Genomic DNA, 21,398 nt, shown 5'->3' with positions numbered 1-21,398 from the left:
TAGCAGAACACTGTATTATCATTTCTCTGTCAAATAACTGAATCAAAATGTGATGAACTTTCTACATTTTACTTAGGCCTATACAATTTTTGGGGCCACGAGTGTTCGGAGCTTTGACCTTGGGTGGAATGCGACACAAGCTAACAAACTTGTGGTCGCTAGTTTATAAACTTTGGTATGACTGTAAATATGAGTCTAATGAGAGGAGAGGACAGGAGGGAAGACATTAGCGACCATCCTGGCCTCTGAAGCATAGGCAGAAATAACAGTGAGGACAGGGAGGTCAGGACAAGAAACAAACTTGTCCCACTCAATAACCAATATCACTGTAAACATATAATTCCAAATAATATAATAATATGCATTGAAAATAGTTGTGCTAATTAAAGACGCAAAAGATCGGCTCCCCCCTTCGTATGCCCCAAAGTGGTTTGTTCCACCGCCTACCAGCCTGCACATACATTACGTAGGAGTGTTTTTGCCTAAATGACCTGTTTTGGCCTCCACACACATAGCTGGAGTTAGCAGCTGCATCTTTTAACATGCTGGTACAAGCTGGTATTTACCTTTCAATTATCCAATATAGTTTGATAGTAGTTATCAGCGTTTCCTTTGTATACATTTAGTATAACGATACTTTTGGCGGGCACCTTTGGTGTCCCCTTCAGGAGTTGATCTTCAGAAATGTTCTGTGTATTTGTGCACACGGAGCAGAAATGCTCCCTCGCAGGTTTTTATGACCACAGGTTGAAAAACGATGTGATCGCGATAGACGAGCTCCATTTCTCGCGCTTTATCGTTCTACAACGCGAATACAAATTCGGACGCCGATTACCATGGCAACAGTAGAAGCTTAAAAGCTCAGAAGCATTCGGGTCAGACCTAATCTTACTGTTTCCAGGTAATAATTATTCTATGCACAAGACAACTGGTTTCTAAAGGAGCTTGTGGTATGCAGAGTCAGTATCAGCACCTATCACAGTCAAATGAGCAAAGGTCAACTGGCACGAATATGTTTGAACAACGGTTACCAAGTGCAAGTACACATGACTGAGAGAAAGAGGTGCCAAGAATTAAGCAGAATATCTAGAAGGAGAGAAAAAGTTATTAACGTGAGCCAAGTTAAAGCCAGAGTTCTCCAGTTGGCTCTTTAGTTTCCTCCAACAACCATCCGTTATGATGACATTATCTCTCTGGAACCAAGTTCACTGCGTTAAGCTCACAAACAGAGATAGCACACGAGGAATAACTGTGCAACTCCCACAGTCAGTCAGGAAAAAGAATAATCACCTCCCGGAGGGGTTGGTTGGGGTGTGTGGGGGGTTTACCAATCGATGGCCCTGATTGGATCACAAATACAGCCTGCTAATGAGCTCCAAGTTCCACTATCTGACACAAACCATGCTGGGAAATGTTAAATAAGACACTAGCCATGCATAATGATGAGTCAGTGTTTAAATAGGCTTAGAGAGGTTTGGTGCATCAGGCTTGCACAGTGTTGGCATTTGAGATGTGTGGCACGTTAACAGTTAAATGCAGTAGGAACATGTAGTGAGTGAGCTGAACTCTGCCCATGCCCTCCATAAATTAATCTTTAATCCTGAAGTGGTAAAAGGAACAGCAGCCTGTGTGACAGGAGAACTCATAGCCTGCACTTGTTTCATAGATCCAACATGGTAAATGACTTGCACGCAAAAATGTGCACACAGGAGCCGGCTCTCTGACTCACACTAGGATTACTCCAAACACACACACACAAAACACAAAAAAAACACACAAAAAGTAAAAAAAAGAACAGGAGTGAAGTTTCACCCAAACAGGTTTGAGTTGTTTTGTTTCATTAATGAATACTTGGGTGGAGGGTCTAGTGTCAACAGGTACATGTGAAGACACAGCTCAGCTCCCTGGAGATATAACACATGATTGTCTTTGTCTCTCTGCCACTCACAACAAAAAAACAAACACACAAAAGCTGACACTTTCTAATAATAACAGCTCTCTCGACATGCATGTTGAAACATACAGCAGAGCGACAGACGGATCAGCCGACTTCACAGAAACTTCCCCTCACTGACATTTACACAGACAAGGACACATTCAAACAATCTCCGAATCCTTGACACTCACCGAGTGAAAGGATTTTATCCTTCTCTTCGGTGTTGTGATTTCCTCCGTCTGGTTTCTGCTCCTCACTCAGTGAAATCCTTTACTTCTGACGAGCAGCAGAGCCGGTTGTGCCGCTGGTGTGTGTGCTGGCGGCGAGTGCGCGCTTGTGTGTGTGAGAGAGGAGCATGCGAGTCCAGAGGAGGTCAGAGGCAGTCAGACGTGGTCATGGAGAGATTTAAAGGATGCCGCGACTTCTCCGCTCTATCTCTGCTGCCTTCTCCTTTGCTTGCTGCCTCAGGAATGCACTTCTCCTGGGTGTCCTCACCACAGCTAAGATCTGGCTGCTGGAGTTCTCTCTCTCTCTCTCTCTCTCTCTGTCTACACCCCTCCTCCTTCTCCCTGTCTCTCACCCACACAGAAACACACCCTCCCAGTCACTCCTCTCTCTCTGCCTCCCCACCCTTTCTTGCTGTGCTGACAGATCAGGTACTTCCCCCTTTTCAGGTAGTTGAAAGCGAGTGTTCAGCTTTGTCGTTCTCTCTCTGTATCAAATTTTCTCAAGTTATTCCTCTTTGTGTTCTACATTCCCAAATGACACAGAGGACTGCCCGTAAGACCGCTAACAGAGATAAGAGCAGAATACGCTCTTTGTATGCATGTGTATTTACATACAAGTCTCCACTGTTTGTACGATATATAACCTGAGGCATGAGACATCCTCCCTCTGGCCTCCGGTCACGAGAACAGCTGATTACACAAATGAGGCTGTCAGGTGATTTTCTCTTCCTTTTCCTGGAATGAGGTCATAGTCCAATAGACCAGGTGCAATTGTAGAGACCGTGTATGTGTGTATGTGTGTGTTTGAGTTGAACAACGCCCTGTGGGAAAATGAGAGAATGAAGCAACCTAAATCTGACCACTCTAGTCCAAAGAGCAACACATGTACAAAACAAAAGCCTAATGGCCTATAGAAACTACCCGACATTCATTTATAAAACAATGCCACCATCCTGAACTGTACTACTTCTATCTCCACAGCCGCTCTCCCACAGACAAACACAGAGCTAAGACATGCGTGACCAATGGGCCAGGCAGAATGTGTGGGAGCCCCTCAGCATGAGCCCACCCCTTTTTTCCCACTAACACCTCTCCTCTCTCTATCATCTCCCTTAATCTTAAATTTGAGCCATTAACAGCCTCTTTTCCTTCCCCCTTTACCTGAAACTAAAGAGCTTTCACTGAAGATGGACCTGATACCAAGCAGACTTCCTAAATGTGATGAAACTCTGTCTGTACAGTCCATCATGATATCCTAACAGCAGATTCATTTTGACCTAGATACAGTAAAGAGTAAAAACCTGTATATATTAAAACAGGTTTGCCTGCGGACTATTTGCATAAGATGAATAATAAAATCATATGATTAAGCATACAGTAAAGTAAATGCCTGCTGTAATGAGCTATTACTGTAAGGTTACAGTACATCCACAAGACTTAATGATGATATAAATGAGCCTGCTCACTGATAAAACAAACTATGATTAAGTTTTTCGAAGGTCCAGGCATGTTTAATAAAGATATTACAGAATGTGTTAATCATTCCCTCAAGCCCAACTATACTGGATATTACTATTTTTTTACTTTGACACAAAACATCAACACATGCTTTAATAAAGATGCCCTAAATATGTCTTTTTTTAAAGATCACAGTGACATTTCTTCTGAGCAGGACATTTTTCAGCCAAAAAAAAATCTCTCTGCTCTCTGACGAACAAACTATGACGTCACTAAATGACCTCAAAAACATCTTTGGCATTCGAGTATTGCTCATTTTCTTATGTTCTTGTTACTTATGGGCAAATATTTATGCCTATACCAATATATCTGTGATACGCTAATATCAGCTATCAGTCCAGTTCTTATTTTAACCCAAATTTAAACCTATTTTTGGTGTATTTATTTGGGGGGTTTTGTCTTCCCACAACCACTGTGAAGTAGTGTTCTCAGAATGGTGGACTACTTTTGCTTATATTAATTTTTATAATATATTTTTTTATTATTTCAAACACATACTTTATTATTTTGCCAGAGACATTGGATAATCAACAGGTAAGCAAATGTATTAGAATTCTGTGACAAAGAAATCAAGGTTGGGAATTAAAAAGGTAAAAAAGAAATCAGAAAATTTAAAAATATAAAGTTTCACTTTCAACTGTAATAGCACAAAATATTAAAAAAACAATAACAACACGTCACTACCTACTGCACATAATCACTGCAGTCATGGACCTCAGATGTTATGATTCAGCAGCAGCAGGCCATCGACAATACCTACTTCTTCCTTGTGTTTACTTTACCTGACGTCACATTGTTATCTGAACAGACTAATGAGGACATGCAGTCACAGTGCCTAATAACCAGTGTGCACATTGTATAAAGCAGACGTTCCAAAAATAGATGTCTTGGATTAATTGCATTAATTTGATGAATTAAATCATGCAAACAAAAGACCACAGTGAAGAATGCTGGCGCTTTAAGCCAGGGCTGAGTCACAGAGGCCCGCAGAGAGTCCATTCACATCTATGTGGACCATGTCACTGTTCTGTCTATAAAGCAAAGCTTTTGGCACATCGATGAGCTGTGTTGTCTGACAAATCACTTAAACCACACTCAAAAAAAAAAAAAAATGGGGGGGGGCAGCCTCCTGAGGAATTGCTTAGGTACTAAAGGCCACAGTGAGAAAAGGCTGAGGTGCAAAGGAGGAGTGACATTTGAAAAGCAGCAGTGAAGTTAAGTACACTTTATAGATCCTGACAGACTATTTCCCTTCAGTGGTTCATATGTTTGTCCATCGTTAGACCCAAACCAAGTAAATTTAGGGGCTTTTGTAAGACACGACTAAGCAAAGGTTAACACAGTCCTGAGTCCTGCTTGTTGGTTTGAGAGGCTGAAGACAGAAAGACAACAGGCCTGAAATCAGAGTGGTGGGTGAGGCTATTGTAATGTGATGTGGAGGATTATCAGTCCACAGTCTCCCAGACCTCTCTGACACCTTCCAGGCATTCCTAAGGGCACCTCCCACTGCTGTGCCTCCCTCATCCCACCCTCCCCTGTCAAACCCCACATATCATCCCTCTTTTGCTGGGTGACTCAAGCATTCTTGCAACCCCCTTTCCTCCTCCTCCTCCAACCCTCCCTCCGCATTCAGCAACGACGCTAAAGAAAACAAAGACGAGGCCTAATAATCTTTAAAACCTGCCCTTGAAGAAGACATCCATCCCCCCCATTAAGTATCATTCATCCCCATTTCAAAAAGGCTGAAATACACTCAACATCACACTCTGCTCTCAATCCCCACCGACTTCTAAGCGAATACCTCAACAAGTGATACTACACTTGTCCAAAGAGTGGTGAGCCAGCCATAACTCAGCTCAGAGGAGACGGGAAGATGTCTCTCGGGCTGAGAAATAGACTGGTTGGGTCTGGCAGCAGTTCAATAGGTTCTGTGGAAGGGAGAAGAGTGAGGGGAATACATGCTGGTAGTGTCTTTGTTGGCCATTATTCACCGAGAATGAATAGCATTAAGTTGCTGCTACGGCTCACCCCTTTCCAGTCTTCCCTGTTGAAATCCCCCACCCCTTCTCTCTCTATTTATTCAGCCTTTCACTAAAACAGCCTTCAACAGGTGGACAACAGATCGGTCAAGACTAACGCCTGGGGAGTGAATAGAATGGGAGCGGACTACGTTAGCCTTATTTTCAGAAGCGCAAACAAGTTACAAAATCCTGAACTTTTGTTGACGTCGGTTTTTCATACTCATGGCAAGCAACGTAAGGTAGTAATGCTCTGTTTTTTGCCAAACATGCCTAAGTATAGCATTGCTGTCTCATTATGGTCAGGCCGATGTTGTTGCCAAAGTAGTGTGGCTATGCCTTGTGTATCATTATGACAGGCGAGATGGCTTTCACCAGCAAAGGTAATTGCACTGTTGAGATGTAAATATAGATCATCCCACACCAGGAACAGACAAAGACTTTTGTTTTCTTCCCAGAAACCTGGCTCAGAAGATGATTCATGTTTTGGAAGCAAATGCACGTCATCTATATCATCTCTTTACAAATAACAAGGGCTATATTGAAATTACAATGTCAAGGTGAACCTGAGGACAACGAAAGAGTGCAAATGACAGGAAGAGAGGGTCAGTTGGATTAACATATATGCTGCTGGTAAACAAACTTTGCGTTCCTTCAAACACCGGATAGGAATGAAGGCGAAGAAAAAAAACACAGGCTTTTTTTTTTTTTACTCTCTGAACACTCTTCAGATCACACTAACAAAGCAAATAAGAGAGTCTCGATTGGCTTTTAGCGTCTTCCAAGTTGTCAGAATTTTGGCTGAGCTCCGGCACCCTTTCTTCATCGTCTCTTTTTCTCCCTTGCTACTCAGAACCAGTCCAGACTGGCTCAGTTCTGAGAGACCGCCATTCAAAAAAAAACTACACCTAACTCTCATATGCCCTTGTGTTGCATTTTCTGAGGGGCTACATGACAAAGTATTTTTAGAGGTGAAATAATTTGCTTTCAAGTGGTCCTCCTGACGCAGCTAACTAGTGCCTCAAAATGTCCCATCTCCTTCCTTCATTCCCTCTACATAAGTCAGTTTGTGTTCATCGCACATCGAGATGTATAGCCATGCTCTGTCTCTTGAGATAAAGCTGTACCATTAGTGTCACACTGTGCTGCTCGGTGCTGTTCCTGTCGGTAAATAAAATGGGCTAACGCCAGAGAAAGCTGTGACCGTTGTAGGGCTCAACTTTTCACTCATGCACAAAGTTGGATGGGATGTTGACAGTGGGCCTCGGGGCTGTCTCTCTCCATAACAAGAAGAGCAAGTGAGAGGCAGAGTAGAAGTTACTGGCACAACTTCACCTACTTCCAAGGTGCATGGAGAAGGGAAAAAGTCTAGCGAGGTCAAAAAAGTTTCAGCAACACGTATATAGAACAACATTATTATTAGACTGACACATTTATCTTGTGGCCATCATCAGGGTCATCATTCAAGAAGTGCAAGCGAGCCAGCGGACAAAAGAGAGTCAAAGTCAACAAGACCCGACTGCCAGAGAGCCCCCTCCGCACAAGCTTTAGGTCCTGGCTGAGCTGAGGATTTCTCAGGACAGAAGGGGGACCCAACCCACAGGCTACAATGCTGGTAAATACATGTGCACTGAGAGAGCAAGGAGCCAAAGACTTACAACATTTTTTTACACCACATTTTGTGCGTGTATGCAGGTTTTTTAAACAAGAGTAAACCCATTAAAAACAAGCGATTGAATCCTTTCCCGCTGTCAGTAGATGAGATGGCCTTTCTGGTGGCCTTTCTACTGTGTCAAGTTCAACTTCACAGCTGTGGATGAAAACATTTCCTTTACTTCAGTCTCTCTTTCAAACTTAACCCCGAATGGATGGAAAAGCATTTACGCGCTGACATCCTTAACTTCAAAGTGTCAAAGCATCGTGCCGGAAAAGTTGCGAAAATTAGCGTATCCACCCGAGTGTCATGTTTCCATCACTGCCGATGAGAGCAGGAGCCGAGAAATACCTGTGACTACTGCTGAGTCATTTGACCCAAGAATGACTCGACTGTGCCCTTTCCAATTAGAGGCAAAGGCCAGATCTTAGTGGGTAATAGTGGGTTTTCTGACCAGTGTGAAAGGGGTAAAAGAGGCAAGATGAGATATTGGCCTGCATGGTGGTTGTAACTGCTGATTTAATGATGATCTCAGTAATAACCAGGGCCAGTACATGGGGGCACTGGAAGCACAGGAAATGCGAGTTACTGACACGGGAGCTATCAGGTGGGAACAGGTCAGGGGTCGAAGGTGAACAAAAGCTTTGTAAGCCCCACACAGAGCGAGAGAGAGGCCCCCCGGACGCACTCGCTGACGCCAAGTCTGTCTGTCTACACCTTTCTCTATACGCCTCCACCTTTGGTTTGTTTTGTCTGACGTTTCCTTACATCTTTTTGTCAGGTCTAAACGATTTTCAATTTGTCCTCCATATACACAAAGAAGGCAACCTCACTTTTCTGTCCATTTACTCAAAACATTGTTTACAATACTGGTCTTTTCCGCACAGTGTCTGGGGGGGGGGGGGACTATCCAAACACCTGCAGCTCAAACAGCACAAACAGCATTTAAAAGCTTTCACTGCACCGGCCCTGTCATCTCTCTCCTTCTGTGGCTTTATCGGATCAAAGGAGGGCTGTAGCTGTGTTATAGTAAGAAAGTCTTTTGTAGCTGCAGTCACACACACACAAACAGAAATGTATGCACGCATGCGTATACACAAAGACATGATGACACCAGTGCATAATGGAGTTGGATCTCTCTAATCATACCATTCTAACAGCAGGCATTTCAGTTTTTAAGCAGAGGATATATGCAAAACTGATTCAACAGAACTTCAAGTACAGACACTTCAAGACTTGTTGAATTTTAACAAGGCCAGTGAGACAGCCATCACTGTCTTCATCAGGATGGTAGAGGGTCTTAGTGTGGGCTGGAGTGGGCATGTGCATGACACTGAATTAATGATGTATGTGTAAGTATGTGTGTGTGTGCGTGTGTGTCTTAGTGTGTGTCGGTGGATATGCCAGATTACTAATCAGCGCTTAGACAAAGGCCATATGTGTGCCAGTCTGTGCATCTCTCCCACACATCTCCCACATATTCCCCCTCACGTCTGCGTAAAACCCTATCAGCAGGAATGTGAGGATTGTGGGGTCAGCAGTGGTGACATCATGGCAGGCTGTCAGACGCAACAACAAGGCCTCAGCACCAGTTTCCTCCTGGTTGCATCAGCTATGCGATGCCAGGCTGCGGATCAATGACACCCACTCCAGCCCTGCTCGCTTTATGAGCGTTCAAACATTCAATAGAGACAAAGAATTGATGAAAAAAAAAAAAAAATCTGATTTCGTCTGACCATGCAGCTCCAGATCAAATCTGTTTCCCTCAAGGTAACAAGAGACTTGAAATGGTGAATGGCCCAATTTGTGGCCTCAAACAGGAGTCGGCTCAATCATTTTAACAAGCCCCGACGAATGACCTTACACAAAACACGTGCTACAACAAGACTCCAGACTCTTCACCTGCTTGAGGTGGTCTAAGGTCAATAGCCAGACATAAATAGCTTGATTGTTTGCTAAGAGACAAGAGTATAGCTTGAGGGGAGGACAACTTGGTGAAGTATTCATTGGGACTACTTAAGTCCATGCTGGTTGACTTAAAGGATACCAAAATATATCTTGCCAGGATGACATTCACTGCTTTACCTGGTATACTGAGGTCCTGACTCACTCATTAACTCATTGTCTGTTGATGCATTCCTGGATTTGTTCATTATTTGGTTGCATTTATTCTTTAATTTGTATGGTTTAGTAGTTAGTAACCCTAAACCTTAGTAGCAGCCTCCAGAATTGAGACTGAATTAAGGAATTTGCTATTACTTTCCCTTTTTTTAAGGGTGGTCCCCTGTGATGGATTTGAGAGCAAGTTAAATGCGTTATTGATGATTTTGATCGCTTATGATAGTCCAGTGTTTTTCAATCCTGGTCCTGGAGGCCCCTTCCCTGCACATTTTAGACATTTCCCTGCCTCAGCACACCTGATTCAAATGAATGGGTCGTTATCAGGCTTCAGCAGAGCTTGATAACAAGCTCATCATTTGAATCAGCTGTGCTGGAGCGCAAACACTCTACAGGGTTAGGGTTATCTTTCGTACAGATTAATGAGTTTACGATGCATATTCTTGAGGTCTTAATCCTCATATTCAATAAACAGAAGTTGGTGGCCCAAGTGAGGCTTTTAATCATCATTTCATAGTTTGGTATCCTTTAAGGCATTCTTGCCAGAAAATTCAGCGAACCCAACCAGCTCAACATGCATGACTACATTCTCAAAATCAGCAACAAACCTTTCTTTCATGTGTCCTTTTTCTATGCGAGGGGTCAAGTGTCAGCAAACAGATGCTAGTGTGTGTTTGTGTATGGGAGTGTCTGTGTGTGTGTCTGTGTGTGTGCAGGAGGATCCTTCAGGTCATCAGATAAAGTGCACCTGAGGGAGGGGCAGAGAGCGTTACCACGGTTACCAAACACAGAAGCGACCACCTGGTTGGTGGCGACCGACTCGGGAGGCAGAAAGGGCACCACTTCAGGATGGTAACCATGCCAGAAAATCCTCCTAAAGTGGCCCGATTCCCAAACACAACCCATATTGTGTTTGTGCCATGACGAGCGGAGCGGAGAGAGCACACAGCTGTTGAATCTTTCATGGAACATAAAAAGGAACTAAGCCTACAGTACAGCTCTCATTACAGCAGAGAAATAACTTCGGCCCATCTAGACTCCGTCATTTACACACGCTTTTAGTCACGGTCTATCCTGTTGGACGTTTAAAAAACATTAAGTACGTTAAGTGCCATAACAAAACACATGTATAAAATTTGTCGAAGACACACACACTTAAGTCAATAGTGATCACAATAGATGATTACACTGGTGCTGAAAAAGATTTCTGCATGATGATATCACTTAATCTTAGGCTACATATTATCACATTGCTAGGAGTGGAATTTCCCAAACATGTCTAAGGATGTCAACCATGGTGACTAATGCATCTGATACGCAAAGACTAACTTTATCACTGTAAGTAATTGTTTAATCAATGACTAATCTGTCCTGGCCTTTTCCGTATACTTTGTATGTTATTTGTACAAGTGGAAACAAGTTAAGCGTGTGTTGTTCAACTAGAAAAGAAACAAAAAAGAAAGTGGCAGAAAAACACGTAAATCTCAACAAACAAGGCCATTTGTTTCACTCACCTCCTGCAGCCTAATGGTCTCTGTGACTGCCTGCTGCCCGATGAAAAAGGAGAAGAGGGAGAAGAGGAAGAGCTGCGCAGCCCTGTCACTGTCTGTGTGTGTCGTGCTCACGGGCTACCTGATCTACCACAGCCTGTGGGAGAGACAGAGAGAGACCAGCTCAGAGCAATGCAGAGGGGAGGGGGGGAGGCAGCTGCAGAGAAAAGTGAAGTGGTGCCGCCATTCCCTGTCACCCGGGAAACCAACGCTCTTTCAAAGAAACATCGGCCAATGGCAAACACCGGCAATTGTGTTCGGACAAAAAGTCACATGACTGCCAAAACACCACTCCCTATGCACGGAGTGAGAAGGGAAGAAGAAAAAAAGAAGTTGTGGGGGTGGAGGGAGATAAAGAGGGGAAAAATAAAGAAGCGAGGACAGAAAGGAGAAAAATAAGTGAAGTAAAGAAGATAGTGGTAGAGATTAGAGAATGTGAGTCACAGAGGCAGGGAACAGGTCACCAGGCCTGACTCCATCCCATAACTGTCTGCTTGGAGGAACAAACTATTTCCCCCCCTCATCTTTCTCACAGTGTCATCTTCTGCAGCCTATTTCCGTTTGCTAAAGGGAACAATGCTGAGTAGCACATTGTGACACTGATAGTACAGCTCTATCTCCAGCTGGCACGCTCAAACATTACCTATCTACTTCCATATTAGGCTGTACAAGTTCCTTCCTAAACTGTGTTCTACCCATTTAATGTCGACCATTAATTTACAGCCATATAGTCACTTTTAAAGGTGCCTCCTCACCTTTGTCACAGTCTCTCTTTAATCACTGAAGTAGATTTATTGGGGGAAATCAAAAAGAAATCACCAGGTCACCACCAAGTTGTCAATGTACATAGGTTACTAGGTGTGTAAACCGTAAGTTTCATCACGATACGATATTATACCGATTCTTGGACAACGATGCGATATTTGCCACAAAGTTTGCCACGATTGGCCTGCGATTGAAATGAGATGACATCGTGCCCATTTAATACAATCAGTTACATTTATCTATTTTTTTTATCAACTTACAAAAAGCAACTCAAATATGATTTTACAATTTTATTACTGGAAACAGGAACAACAAGAGAAATCCAAATTCACACCATGTGCTTTTATTTCATAGAATTCAGCATTTTCTTCAAGTGTGTAGACAATTTCTTTGATGATGGGAGTTTGATGATTAGCTCTGGCAATGCTGGCTCATGTGGTCGAACAAGTTTTACGGCGGTGGTTGTTAACCTGTCAACATGCGTAGGAGTAATTACAAAGGGGATGCTCGTCAACTGATGAAAATCAGACAGCATTTACAACATATACTTCGATCTGCAGTTTTTCAATTCAACAGTCAGAAAAACACGAGAGTAAAACATGCAAAGGTATAAATGACACCCCGGTCTTTAACTTAATGTTATTTCCAGTACAAAGGCCACATTTTGGGGATGCTAGTTGCTAACGAATGCTGGAGGGCTCTGCTATTATTTTAGGAGCTAACAGAAATTTGTTTTCTTATTGAAAAAGGCCTATTGTTTTGGGATAATCAAAGTTATGCAAGTCATATCAAAGAGCATTTACATCTTGTTACATGGCATCTCATGGCAACAGACAAAGGTGGGACTGTTGGCACAAATGTGGGGCTACGTTACCGTTGGAAAACCAGATGGATTGGTAGTGACACTGGCAAATGCAACGCTGTCTCAGGTTTGGCAGTTTTATGAGGTGTAAAAATGACACATGCATTATCATTGGAGTCCTTAATGCCGCTCTGTAATCATTCAGAGATGATTACTGGGGTGTGAGACCTATCCAGGATTTTTATAGTGCCAGTTTTGTCAGATGTAAAAAAAAAAAAAAAAAAAGATATTCAATGAATCACATTTATTTTCGACATCAGCTATTCTAAATTTTTTGTCTAACCTGTCCATTTGTTCTTTTGTTTTATATTATTTACTCATTTGTATACAGTATATATTATTATCAGCAGAATCTTTCTGCCACAGACAACTATCTCAACTATGTCTGTTACAATTCACTTTGTGGACACCTTTCTTTTAAAGGCACTGGTGTAGAGAACAATAAAAACAAGTCGGTCATGTGAGGTCAATGAGAGCATACCCAAGCACACTTGCTTTATTTATTCATGTTTGCAGTTACAAAATGATTGAAGTGGAACATAAAACGGAAAAGAGATAAATCCAGCTGTGCCAATCACACATGACAGGGCCCAGAATTAGTTGAACTCCTTCATTTAGGGCAGCACCTAGCTTATAAACTCAAAAGTGCAATCTATTTCTTTCCAAAAGAGTACTATGCTTTATATTCAGAAGTGCTGACCCTCATCTTTCAACTCTTTACACCTGTCTTCAAACAACTCCATTTGCACAGCGGATGTCAGAGCCCAGAGAAGCCAGTAGAGCAAAATCATTTCCAAAACGCAGTGATGCAGAAATCCCTTTTCAGGTTGATTAATTTGATTCTGGATTAATAGACGGCGGGAGACCTAAAAAGTGCATTTGTACAGGCTAGTAGAAGTTATTTTTCTCTTCCTGTCCCCCTCTTAATCTCGTATTGCAAGGCTGATGGATGAAAGATGGATTTGCAACATCAAGTGATCATGAAATCTCAAGAATCCATCTTGCCTGGCTTGTGGCGGAACAACAGTTATTCGGATCAATCAGCATCCTCGGAGGAACTATTACTAGCTACGGGCATGGTTTAGGTGTGACGACTAGCAAGAGAAGCGACTGTTAGTTTGAAAACAATGATGTCTTCTCAGCTATGTAAGAAATGAAGAGCATCTACTTATTGAGCAAAGAACAGCACTCAAGGGTATGTTTTTACTCTTCTCTGACTTGCTTTGGTAAGAGTTTGATTAACCAACTGGCTCCACTGGTAGCGGTCCCATACTGTTGATCTGAATGGTTGAAGTTAGCCCTTGATAGCCAGTAATACATAACCATCTGGTGCATCAGGTCAGTAGATCAACCAGGAACCCTCGAGCTGGTCCTACTCAGTTTGAGAACCACTAGTTTGCAGGTTAGTGTTATCTAGTCAAAGCATAAATGACCAACAGTTCTTCAGCCTACATGTAATTAGTTGTTATACCCTGAATCACGAGAGTTCAAACCCTGTTTTTTTTACAATGCACTCTGGCATCTGCTCACGGTAATAAACTAAATTCCCAGCAGAACAGTGAGGCGATACAGTCTGCAAATGTTAGGCAGCGGGTTTATTACTCAGGCTGAAATCACACATCTATCACTTTCTCAGCAATGTGCTGTACACTTGAACACAATCATCCGCCGTGTAATATATCGCCTCAGCGCCAGTAAATTACCCTACTTCAGCTGTGGCAGGCAGGTCTCGTCCTCGGAACAGCATTTACCAAGTAAAAAGGGGCCCAATTACCTCTCCACAGCGACAGTGTGACAGGATAGCTGATGAGCCACAGCAAGAGAAGGTGACAAAGCCGACGGTATCCGACACATGGACAGCAATGACAAGTCTGAGCCTTGGCCATTGATTTTTTTTTTAAAAAAAGGTAATGGAGAGGACTACCTGAGGATTAACAATCATGTTTCAGCTTGTCAATAGATAATAGGCACATTCAGGCGGCAGGGTTTACAGCAGATACTTGGGATATTCCAGCGGATGGATCATGCAAGCTCGAGATTAGACCCCATCATGAAATGACAACAAAAGCAGACAGCTTCACCGGTTTGAGAACAATAACTTACAGCATGCAAACTGCTCGGTTTTGTTCGCCACGCTGCACTTGCCTGCCCATTCTGCTTCAGACTGTCTATAATAGCTATTAAGTTTAATAGAAAAATCAAAAGGAGCCTGTGGGGTATATATTTACGCTCGCAGGAGGCTAAGTCGAATGTGTGATTCAATACTTGGTAACATATTACAGGACAACTGGTAATCTAGATATACTGTATTTTTCCTCTAACACCCATCATCAGGATTCAAAAGGCAGATCTGTCTTTATTCAAGGCACAATCCAAGAATCCTGCTCATGCTAGCATGATATACAGTGGATATCAACCACCCCCGTGTTTCTGACGGTGAAAACATTAGTATAAGGGGATGGTGCAATAATTTGGTGTCTTAGTGACATAAAGATGGGGTGTATGTGTGTGTGTGCGATTCTCAGCTGGTAGACAAGCCTTTATATTCTCCAGTGTTGAGCAGCTGGACAGATGAGTCACCATGGAGTGATTTCATAGTGGAGGGGACATAGAGGTCAAGCAACTAAACCCTCTACTGTCACTTTTATGTACAACATTTCATTTTATTCACACATTACGTGCTGCAAATGTTTATTATTTTAAAACACTAGCAAGAAAATACGATATAAATTTTGACTGAAGCACTAAAGCTTAAATCCATTCCCCAAAACAGAAATATTTGGCCATTTAAATATTATTTCCCCTAGGTGTCATCAGGCCCAATTCCACTAAGAGTCTTTTGCGTTGATGATCAATTTAAAAAGGGTTTTTGTTAAGATGTCCAATACAAAAATACTTCAGAACAACAGCCTATCTCAGCCTCGTTCTCAAGCAGTTACTCACGGGAACATTATCTGATAAAATCCGTCAAGAATTACTCCACAGCTGACAGGGACAACTACACACTAATGTTGAAGCATTATGGCTTCCAAAGACATAAATAAAATGCTTATGGCGAAGACATAAAGAGGCCATAACAACCATTTACAAAGCTTCTTGTCAAGCTGCGAAGAGGGAAAGATAAAGAAAAGGGAAGAAAACAGCGTGATACAAATAAAAATACTAGGAAGTAAGAGTAAAAAGGTTCAAACAACAGTGGATAAATGGAGGAAGTACAAGCAACTGACAGAAGATACACGCACATGGACCATCAAGAAAAGGAAGAGACAAATACATACTGTAAAACTGAACACAACAGCTAAAATGACGAGGACAGATATATGGTAAACACATGTATGAACATGAAGCCCTATTGCATGTGCATTCAGAACTTGTGTGGTAAAGATATGTGACTGCACCTCCAAGGATGCTGCTTTTAGGATGCTGTTGGGGTGTGTTGAAGCAGCGCTATGTAGTTTTGGGGAACAACATTTTAATCAGAATAGACTGATTTTTTTTCTTAAACAAACTAAATAAACAAATGGGAAGTGAATAGATACGAGAATAGCTCAAACAATAAGATTGAATAAGCGTGTCCATTGACAGAAAAGAATAATCTGTAATTAGCTGATTAATCATTTCAAAACTCAAGGGGCCCCAAGCCTCTGATTCAGTCAGTACAATGGAGTTTCTCAATAAATCAATTCATGCACTTTCTAGCACTACCAAGGTTTTCTCAAAATCTAATTAAGAGGGGCACGCACTCCCACTTTTCTTGAATGTCAACAAGCAAACTGTAATTATTGTGCATGTGTATAGTGAGCTAATTCACTGTCAAATGTCCTCGCACAATTTGCCAAGCAAGCAGATGTACTGTCATTTGAGGTCATATTATGCCGTTTTGGGTTTTGCCTTTCCTTTATTGTGTTACGCAGCATTTTTGTGCATGTAAAGCCTTTACTTCCATAACTTATGTGAGTCACTATGTACGAAGCGTTATATAAATATATATATTTTTATATTTTTTTAAAATATATACACTCCAATCAGTCAGAAGACATACAGTTGCTACTGCTGTAGCGACGTTATTTTAGATCGCACTACCTTGCTCGGCATGACCCGCCCTCCTCTGCCTCTGATTGGCTACATCCTGCCCTTTAAGTAATGCATGTGCAATTCTCACCAAAGATTGAACAGAGATGAGATGTCTCACTGTGTAGCTAAAACTGAGCGTTCAAAACACAGTGTGTAAAGAGACGCCGCAGTAATGCATCATATGAGAACAATAATGTGCTTTTTGAAGATTAAAGTATGTAAACCTATTCTACTAGGACCCCCAAATAAAAGCATGTACCTAAAAATTAGCATAATATGACCTCTTTAACTTAATATAAGCTTACGTTTTTATACTAAAAGCTTAACAGGGTTAACAAGTTATGTAGCCTACGCACACGGTTAATAGTAATAATTTGGTGTTTACATGACAAAGTTAAACGAGTTAACCACTCTTTGGCAATATAGGAATTAGCATAGCAACAAAGCCAATAAAACGTACAAACAGCGAAGTTCGTCGACTAACTTCAGCGTAACTTAACTTAGTTACACAACAAAGTCAGTTAGGAAAGTTTTGTTTAGTACCCCAGTTTAACGTTAGCCTGCCATGACCCCGCAGGTGCACTCGCTCTGAGCTCACTAACCGGCACTTGTTGCATCCTTTATGTTCAAAAACATTTCACAATGTCATTTATTCTGACAGAAAGTGAAACACAACGTGAAAACAACTTACAAGTGATTCAGTAGTCGAGCTTGATACGACGGACAACCGAGTGCTTCATCCTCTGGACCCTGTCGTCAAGAGTCCGTTGGTGTCAAGCCATCCCGGAAGTAGAAAGGATACGGTTTCCGGTGAGCAGCTTCAAAGTAAAAGCATTAATATAGAATGTAAAAAATGAATGGAGCTCAAGTAAAAATATGAAATAAAATAAAAAATATACATATATTTAATTTATATAATTCTGAATAGAAATGTTCAAAGAAATACAATTCTGGACATACACCTTTACCAGAATAATGTTTTTATTTTATTTTCTATGCCAATAGAATTTAAAATACAAAAACAATACAAGTCTACTTAACCGGTGTCAACACATTGCTTGGGAAAGTCTCAGACACACAGCATGTTGGCAGCAGCAGCTGTAGTTGATTCCAAGTTATAAGAACAATAAAGCTTTCATATTACACGTGACTGAGATGGGAAAAGATACACTATTCTATATAGCTTCATTGTTGTGAAAGCTTTAGGATATGCAACTCATTTCAAAACACTACTCTTTGAAGTTCACCTGCCTTTCAGGTTTCAAGACTAAAACTGATGTTATCTGAGATCTGGGTGGTTGACAGCATTCATAGAGGCCACGAGGAGATAAAATCTAACAAAATGTGGCAATGATGCAAAGAGTGTTCTCTTCGAAACATGTCAGAGCATGTGTTTCAGCTCTGATGAGGAGGAAGTGTAAGAGGTGACAGGTTGTAATTGCCTCTGAACTAACCTTTCATAACTTGTGTGTATGCTTTTACCTGAACAAAAGGAAAAGGGAACTATCACTGACGCCAACAAGACTGGCTAAGGTCACTGCGATCTGTACTGCCATTCAACAGAATAGACCTTTTTTGTTGTCGAATGAAAAATGTGTTTTAAATTTTTTTTTTTAAAAGTGCTAAAAAGCTTATTTATTGCATTAAAAGTTTCAATCAGGTACGACTTTACCTTAGAAAATTAGAAAAAACGAATATGAATGCTGTCTTAAATGTTTTACTTTTACTTTCTATGTCAAAAATTCCCCAGACTTCTGAATCATGCTTAACAGATGACGGGTGGCTTTGCCAACACATGCAAGACCAAAAGGAATTTTGTATTCATCCCACAAATTAAAATCGCAGCTCTAAAACACAACTTTTTGAAGAGAAAACAGCTAAAAAGTATTTACAAAGCAGAAAACAACAACAGCTGTTGGAAGCTTTGTTCTGGTGACATATATTAAACAACACTTTATTTAAAAGCATGCCAAGATACTTTAATTTAAAACTGATGTATGCTATATTAAACAGGTTTCTCTTCTCATAACACAGCATTGCTTCTCTTCCTCTTGAGCAGCAGGTAATCCCCAGTGCCTCCTGCTGCTCATAGTTACCGAACACATGACCTTGGAATAGAATGAGCGGAAAATAAAGTATTAGCTGCGGTTATTAATTCAGCCTCGCAAAACAATGAGTCAGCCTTACGTTGTTATTGCTGATACAACCTCTCCATACAGTGGTAAGTTGCCTCAAATCTCCTTTATCTCTGATTGTATTATATAAAACACAAATGATTCTCTGACATGCTGAGAGGCCGGGCCATGTTCAAAGTAAATCAACACTAATAGTGGAACGCTGACAGGCAATGTATATAAACACGAAGACACTTTGTCTTTGACACTTTACATGTGCACACTAATTTTCTTGACGATGTGATTGTGATTCATTTTATGCCACTTGAATACCATTATATACTGCATGTCTGCATTTGATTGTAAAGGCGTCAACACAATGAGTTATATCAGTCTACATATTTTGCAGTGATTGGTATGTTCCTTCAGGCAGGATCCTGTGGTCGTATATGCACTGTACAAACAGCTTCTCCTCCTAGGCTTGTCTCAACTCATACTGTAGGTATTTCCAGCGACAGCGCCTTACAGTAAAGACCCATCTCAAGTCAAAACTAGAGGGAAGCATATGCTTAATGAAGTAAACTGTGCATTCCTTTCAATTAAAAAAAAAGGGGATGTTGATGTGTGTGTTTTTCCACAATATGCTTCCCTGTAATTTGTTCACACCCATCATGCTAGCTGCAGTTGCACGCAGATACACGATTGTATGAACATCCTGTCTCTGACAGCTTTGATGGAGTCTTCTGGGGAATGTAACGACAACCTGCCTGACATGATCATGGATTTACCCGGATCACATCTACCTCATGTGATATTTGTTTTGGTGGTGAGCACAGCATGTGTTGACACAGTTTTCTCCACTACAGTCTGACATAAAAGTAAGCACTGTTTGATTGGGCTTGAACGTGGGGATTTGTGACTTATTTTGCTATTATATACGCTACTATGCCTAAATAACATTATCCTCCCCTTGTTTTGCAGAATCAACTCTGGGGGAAAAGGTTTTACAAAGCCAATTTATGACGCTGTGGCATTGCAGTGCTATAATTGACTTTTAAATTTGATTTTGGGTTAAAAAGCCCATCTCAATCGACACTGGAGCTTCTAACAGTGGTGGTTATTAGATAAAAGAGGGATAGAGGCATGTCTTTAATAAGAAGCCATTTTCTTTTTGACAATACTGTTAACTCAAAATCCTATAAAGCAAATGAGTCGCTAGTGTACTGAAGCTGAAGGACATGATTTGTCTTTACAATCTAATTTTCAGCCTCTGTCACAGTATCTGTCATCCCAAAGGCATTGACAAAAAAAACAGGCCCTTCTGGTTTGTCACATCGTCTCGTAACCGGAGAGTGAAAGAAAGCCGCTCACAAGCCAGATTAGGTCCCCTGTCCTGACCAGCTGTGAGAATGATCCCTTTCAGAGAAATTACAAGACTATTCAGAGAGAGTAGGTGGACACTTTGCCACTTTCCCAACCATAAAAGGCCTCTTCCCTTTCATTCTGTTCTCCTCCATCTGTGTCTTGAGACCTAAGAGCCCCAGTGAGATGGGAGTGCGGTTGAAAACACCTGACAGGGAGTGAGGGAAGGTGATAGTTGATGGAAGGAGTTGCTAGAAAACAAAAAATGTTACATAACAGCTGTCTCATGGCTGATTGGAGGTGCATCGGCACATGTAAACACACAGCATACATTCCTGTCTGTCATTTGTGTACATATCCTAATCCGACTTTGTGGTCAGGAGCGTTTGGAGCACTCTCGATGTTTAATGACAGCCAGTGCTTTTTTTCCTTTATTGACATCCTGTTACTATGGACAAAACTGAAGCATGGATGCCAGGATTATGGGTAGGGTTTTCTAATGTGCGTGTGTATGCTTAGGTATTTGAACAAAAGCCCAGGCAAGTTTGGAAACATCCGCATGCTGGTTATAGTGGTTGCCCTGAAATTGAATGTTAAGACTGGTGTGACAGCCTCAAAACAAGCCGCTACTCTCAACTTTATATGCCCTTAAGAGTTGCTGAGGTGTAATGTGGCTGCCTCTCTGGTCTTTGGGAGGAAATCAAGTCTGAGATTGTTCTTCACAGAGCAATAGATGGGTAATTTCCCATTGAGCTCTTGGAAAACAATTGGATACGTCACAGCTGGAATATAAAAACCCTAAATAGACTTGATTTGTTCCACTCCATTAGTCGTATTGTGCACCAGCCAGGACATCATGAAACATTTTCTCCTCCTGTGTTGGCAGTATGCAGGGCCGAAGCTTGCATGCTTAATACTTCACTCTCTTTGATGTGAATGCCGCCTTAGACGTGGACAAAAAGGCAACAGAAGGAATGAATCTTGTGTTTCAAGGTGGTGGATTTGAAGGATTGTTTCCTCAAGGTGATTGAAGCGATGGGTTTTTGATTCAGCGTTTACAGATAGTGCCCTCAAGTGGCGGCGTTTGACTATTGCACCATGAATTTCAAAATAATCACCGACACAGCAGGAGACCTGAGCTGGAATGAACGGTTACATTTTATTAACCGTTCGGCTCAGTTACAATGAAAGTAGAGAATC

The 21,398-nt window shown here is 41.6% G+C and overlaps 1 protein-coding gene across 3 annotated transcripts in view; it reads right to left on the bottom strand.

The window, feature by feature from the left end:
- Nucleotides 1-17,510, bottom strand: part of rassf7a (Ras association domain family member 7a) — a 37,887-nt gene extending 20,377 nt beyond the window's left edge. Inside the window, exons 1-2 of one of the 3 annotated variants that reach the window (XM_084365193.1) lie at nucleotides 17,414-17,510; nucleotides 10,986-11,118 (exon numbers count right to left, since the gene is read on the bottom strand). The gene's annotated coding sequence lies outside the window, so the exon portion shown is untranslated. Of the gene's footprint in view, nucleotides 1-2,127; nucleotides 2,400-10,985; nucleotides 11,119-17,413 lie in introns of those variants that run through there. The other 2 variants (XM_084365195.1, XM_084365194.1) reach the window with 2 other exon arrangements.
- Nucleotides 17,511-21,398: the final 3,888 nt, after the last annotated feature.

This window comes from Pagrus pagrus, assembly GCF_965226575.1.
Source record: "Pagrus pagrus genome assembly, chromosome: 10".
Classification (NCBI taxonomy): domain Eukaryota; kingdom Metazoa; phylum Chordata; class Actinopteri; order Spariformes; family Sparidae; genus Pagrus; species Pagrus pagrus.
Note: the sequence above shows the minus strand (reverse complement) of the source record. Positions and strands in the feature narration are given on the sequence as shown.